The sequence below is a fragment of the Phallusia mammillata genome, chromosome 3 (assembly GCF_965637545.1).
Source record: "Phallusia mammillata chromosome 3, kaPhaMamm4.hap1.1, whole genome shotgun sequence".
In the NCBI taxonomy this organism is placed as follows: Eukaryota; Metazoa; Chordata; class Ascidiacea; order Phlebobranchia; family Ascidiidae; genus Phallusia; species Phallusia mammillata.
In genome coordinates, this window is record NC_137254.1 from 4,671,547 (window position 1) to 4,677,629 (window position 6,083).

Below are 6,083 nucleotides of genomic sequence, written 5' to 3' on the forward strand. Positions count from 1 at the left end.
TTTATGCAGCATACTGGACCATTACCTGTGCTCAATAATAGTTGACAAACATGAGTTTGTCACGATGAATCTGTAAGGCTTTATTCGCGCTGACGTTCTTCAAACCATAGTGGGAATTAATAAAAAAAAAACTTAAAAATAGGGTGATTTTTTCTTATGTGGCTTTGTTCGTTTTGGCACAACAGTTTCATTCCACAACTGCTACTATACATTTACTACTTCCGCAATAAGTTATTTTAAAGCACAATTTGAGAATGTGTTGCCAGTGACACCAGATAAATGACATAAAATATTGTCCTATTTTCGTTATTTAATCTTTTGTAAATTACAATCACATCACTTCGGTAACATAGAAACTTCTGTAAATAAAAAACTACAAAAAAACCTGAGATTTTGGATATTTCATTTAAATAAAGAATCAATGAAATAAAACAAACCAATATATAACAAACCACAAATTTGATAACTTGTTTGTTGCGAGAAACAAATCAAACATTTACGTATGTAAAGCATGCATGTTTCACATCTGCACCATCCTATCCGCTATTACGTTGTGTTGTCTATTACTTAACGTCCTACTACGTTGTGTTTTCTTCGTTTCAGGAGGAGTTGTTGTTCGTACGTAAAAGAAAGGTAAGTAATAAAATTACGTTGTTGGCAAAAAATGTCACACTGTTACGAGATAAATTCTAGTCCAAAGACAGTTTTTGCATTTCACAACTCCGCATTACTTGCAACATCCCCAACCATTAACCATGCTTTACAGTTGTTAACAATCATGGTCTGCCAGTATCAATCTGTAACAGGGTAGTTTTCATCTTATTCCTTTCGGCGCATCACTTTCTTGGCACAACTATTACTGAACTATAGTAGTAACTAAATTGCAAATGGCACTGGATGGATCAAAATATGACAAGTACTTGAAAATTTGTCCTGTTTTTGTTTGTGTAAACTTTGACTTGTTTCGTTTTATTACTTTGTTTATTGCAATTTTGGGATATGTATAGGGTTGGCGCAACCGGAAAACATCTTCGACTATCGTTGTTTCCCAAGACAATAATCTTTGCAACAGCGTTATGGATCTAGAAGGTTTGCTTAATTTTATCTTAATTAAGTAACAAAGAGTGTAAAAAGTCGTATTAGTAACGTTTAAACAAAGTTTCTTGCTGTGACAAAATCGGTTTAAACAAATATTTGCATTGTGTCGTGAGTTTTTGTTACCTGCTGCAGTCACTTGGCAAAAAGTTGCATTACTGACTTGGAACCATAGGCGCCGAGTTTTCAAAAATGCAAGGTGGCGGAGGTTAAAATGACGTCATTTTGCGTGACGTCACTGATGCGTACATCATTTATTACAACACATTTGCATTGTACACAACAATGGGCAAACATTCATTGGCAGACAATCGTGTGTTTGACGTCAGAAACAAAGCACTAACCTGAACTGGTGGCAGTTTTAAGCCACGTTTTGTTACTGAATCGCCAGCACGCTAGTTTAAAAGCAAATCTGTTCCCATTTTTCTTCAGATTTGACGATATTTCTTGCGATACCGCTACAACTAACCAAAATATCCACGGGGGCCGCCACCGTGCTTTACAAACCCAAGGCCACCCCGCCACCGCCTACTCGGCGCCTATGCTTGGAACCATTACTGAACTTATTTATGTAAACGTACTTAAAATGACTTCTTGTTTATAGAGTGCTCACAACAAACCAATGTAACACTACCAGAGCCGGTAATAATGTATTTTTTTAATTTTTGTGTTCATTTGCTAATCAACATCATTTTTGTTACATTCAGGTTCAACCAAATTCACAAATACCATCTGACAAGACAAGCCCAGGTAAAATGTATTCGATTTGAGGTTTGTCTGTGGGTGTGATTATCCAACATCATCTTTAGACCACCAAGTTAACAAGCATTGTTAGGTCTACTTTAGAAATTTTGAAACAGGGTTCCCGTCCACCGAGGTGGCGATGGTGACAATTTTTAAATTCGGGGGAGATTTTACTTCAAAGAGGGGCGATTTACTTTTACTGATTTTATAAGTATGTTGAAGACTCAGAACTGGAAGACTCAGCTAACTTTAACTTACTAGCAGATTTTATTTGTCTTTCAAACCAAAAAAAGGTACGAGGGGCACATCAGCTTAATCATGATGCTATTTGAATACATTTTGTTTCGAAAGCAAGTTTGGACATTTAACTTGCCACAGGGGACACCTTATTTGCTGTGTATGGTGACGGATGGGCCTTACTTTTTCAATGCAACGGCGGTAACGAGCTTGTCCTCAAAATTGTTTCTCTTTCACAGACCACATAGGCCCACTAGCATTTTCCAAACTGCAAAGTATTTGTATTTTTTAGTTTGTTAAATGTAGTGTAATTTGATGTTGAATATATGGGATTCTACCGAGTAAAGCTCCACTGTTTTCAACAAACAAATGCGATTGTTTGCCCATATTTGTAATATTATTTTGCCTAAGATGTAAAAAAATTCTCAGACGCGTTGGAACAACCGCGTGAAATGGACCCTGTGTGTGGTAGTAGCAAACACATTCGGCTGTAACTGTTAACTGAAGCTTTCGTGTTGCTGGATTCTAACGGTCCACATCTGCTGAAGAGGCAGAACTTTTACACAAACAATAATCTCACAGAGTGAGATTTTGAACCAGTGTCTTAGAAAGGGGGCGATTTCCTTAAAAAGGTTGAAGAGCCCTGCTTGAAAATATGCTACACAAATTTAACAAAACTAAAGCAAGCACAAAAAGCTCAGGCGATTATTGTTATTGCTTGGAACAACAGTGGATTGCAACAGTAAACGTAAATATTGTTTAAACTAACAAAACAACCAACCAATGTTTTGTTGAAAAAAGCGTATTTTTTCTGAAGCTACGAGCAAGTTTCTTAGTGAGTAACAATTTGGTTTGTGATTTTACAGGGGTTTCTAGGACAAGTATAACGTAAAATAGTGTAACGCATCTCCCTTTTAATTAATACAGAGAAAAACAACTTGGTGACAGCAGCAGCTCTGGAAGAGGAAACAGAGAAAATTTCAGTACGCGCTACATTTCCCAGACCGGTAATTTTTTCGTGTGTAAAATGCATGACAAATAACAAACATGGTAGGGAATCGAACATATATACTTCGAAATGTAAATAGCTAACACAACATTATATTGCCTATTGTTATATTCCCCTTCAGTCAATAAAATTTGCATTTAATGAACCGATAACAAAACTATTGTTTAGTTGAGAATCAACATAAAGTCACCGACATGTTTGGTTCAAATGTAAATAAAACTCGGTTAATCATGCGTGTCAAGTTTTTAATTTGATTTTCACGGTCTGTCTTCTCCATCATCATCATCAGGCGACGCTATTTTTAAAGTGAAAACATTATTATTAGCAAAACAATAACAGTAAGAAATTGTGTGGCTATACAAATGTTTGCAACAAATTACAGGCCGTACTATATGCTGTAACACCGCGTTATGCTTTTGTTTCAGGAAAATTTGGAACGTAGAACGACTGTATGTAAACTGTTAACGTTCTGTGATAAAAAGGCCCTATCACCATGTTTTGTTACTCTTACGTAGACGGATTTCCTTTTCTTGAAAAATAATGAACTTGCAAAATGCATGCAGAATATTTTGCCATCAAACCCTGGATGTAAAAGCAAAACACAACTTAATTTGTCTTTAGTGTTAACATTTGCATTTAATTCTCAGATAATTTACTGCGCACCTTCAGTAAGCAAAGGTTTCTCGCAGGTGAGCAATGATCAAAAAAATTGTGTGATGTTTCATGAAATAATATTCTGTGGTAAATTTTTTAGTTGATTGATGCATATACCATAACCATGATTCAATAATTTATAATGGGATTTATATCTCCCTAGTTTAGGTTTGCTAAGTATTTAGCCTAGTCACTAGTTTTCTAAATTATTTACAGAGCTTTAAAGCGCGTCGAGGACAGAACGTTGTAATAAATGCCCTAACACTGTGTTTTTTGTTTTCAGGAGGTAGGTATCCGAAGGTGGTAAGTTAAAAAAATACATTCCGATGTAAAAAATGCAACGCTTTTGACGATTTCTCAACGTTTGCAGAAATATAAAAAACATACATAAAAAAGTTGGGTCGTTGATATTTTCATGTAATATTTTCAATCAGTTAAGTAGTCAAGTTTTAAGGACCGCTATTGAATCTATATCGTCAAAAATCAAAATTAAGACAACAATAAATCCACAAAAAATTAATTCACACTACTTTATGCGTAAAACAGCATATTTTTTTGATTTACACCGCAAGAATTATATTGTATATTTCCAACTAGAATCCAAGAGGGTTAATAACTTCTCCTACCATTACCTTGAGTAACCTCCGTTAAAATGGCAATGGCGTTTCAGGCCCATGGAGCAACAGTGTTTGAGAGTGCAACTTCGTTTTTAACAGTAACCGGCATTTTTTTTTTAGTATTCTTCCTTCAGGCGATCATCGTCCAGCTCGTCTGAAGAGGTAAAGTCACCATGTAGTAAAATTCTTGGCAAAAAAATATATACTTAAGACGCATTCACAGTTTTAGATCAAATTTTCTTGTGTAGATATATGTAGAAAATATCGTGGAACCTCCACCCAACGTAAACCGACCACCTCCAAACCAAGGTAGGTAGTATAATTTGAAGGTTGACAGTGAATCTAGATGAACGCAACCATTTTTTTGTTAATTAATGCGTCTTTTTTACAGGCCTATTTGCATTTGACATTTTTGACCCTAATGGACCCCCAGCAGAAGAACCAGCTCAAATAGATGGCGATGATGATCGAAACCCGGACAACCAGCAGCAAAAAGAACAAAACCAATCTCATGACAACTAATGTTCCCTTCAACGTACATCATAATCATGCAGAACCAAACAAACATGCAAAAACATTTAGTTCTATAATGCGTTTTCGCCGCTATTGAAATAATAAACAGGTCGACAAAGCAATTACACAATTAAGCTCGAAACTGCAGCACCACGCATATCTGCCGTACCTTGCAAATATATGGTCACATTGTGTCCTGATTCACAAAGCGAAGTTGTTGTTGTACGCGCTTTACCGTCTTACAATTTGTTATACTGAACGTTTTGGCGATTGACCAGGAGTTTAGCCACTTTGGTTCAAAGTAGTACAAAATTCAACGATTCAACATTTAATGAATAAAAATTTGCAAATGAAAATTCAATTAATATCTATTCTAGATAATATTGCTGATACATGTGTTTTTCGTAGCAAATTTGTAGTTCTATCAAGCAAGTGACACATATTGGGGCATAATAACTTAAGTATGCTGTGTCGTGGTGATTGCTTACTTACGTATATGTGATAAACCTGACTGGTAACAACCGCAGCTTTTATTTGATTTCCATGTGTTGTTTCAAAAATAAGACTGTAACTAGCATTAAAGGACACATATAAAATGTAAATAAAATCAGGCAGTTAACATAAAATAGATTTCATGGGTTCGAATCCGATCACTAATTTTCTTTTTCTTCTATCCGTTGCTTTAACAACCAGACTGATTCGGCGGCCTCCTGCAATCTTGACATATACTGTGATTTTCATGAGTATAGCGAACACATGTCCGTTTCAAGGTTGGCTAAAGCAATAAATAAACAATTCTTCACATATTTTGTTTTTGTTAAGCATGACTTTTTTATTGCTTATGCAACAGGAGAAAGAAACGAAGCAATTGAAGGTGCTGGCAACAGCTACCAACTTGTGATGTTTGTTCTTCTGGCTGTGATTATTATTGGAGCTGGTTACATCGTATGCGGCAAACTGACCCGACATCGCAATGCGAGACGAAATCGCCAGTAGACGAATTGTTTGTTAATCTTAACATTGCATTGTTGTGTGCGTGTAAAAAACTATTTACTTTCGAAGATAAAAACAAACAACAGATTAAAGCTGTTTTTCATTGTAAAAACCGTTGTTTGTTAATTTTGTAATCAAATAAATATAACGCATCATTTCACTTATTACGTACATTATTCATGGCTTAAGTGTTGACATGAAATTACTTAGTCAAAGTATTG

At 35.5% G+C, this 6,083-nt stretch overlaps 2 long non-coding RNA genes across 2 annotated transcripts; both read left to right on the forward strand.

Annotated features, from left to right (window-relative positions):
• The first annotated feature begins 1,013 nt into the window (after window positions 1-1,013).
• Window positions 1,014-1,851, forward strand: LOC145218721 (uncharacterized). Its single transcript, XR_013857706.1, has 3 exons — window positions 1,014-1,089; window positions 1,700-1,737; window positions 1,803-1,851. It is a non-coding gene; the product is annotated as an uncharacterized LOC145218721 (long non-coding RNA).
• A 2,560-nt stretch (window positions 1,852-4,411) lies between these two features.
• On the forward strand, window positions 4,412-5,192 carry LOC145218720 (uncharacterized). The gene is made up of 3 exons (XR_013857705.1): window positions 4,412-4,518; window positions 4,605-4,665; window positions 4,748-5,192. It is a non-coding gene; the product is annotated as an uncharacterized LOC145218720 (long non-coding RNA).
• Window positions 5,193-6,083: the final 891 nt, after the last annotated feature.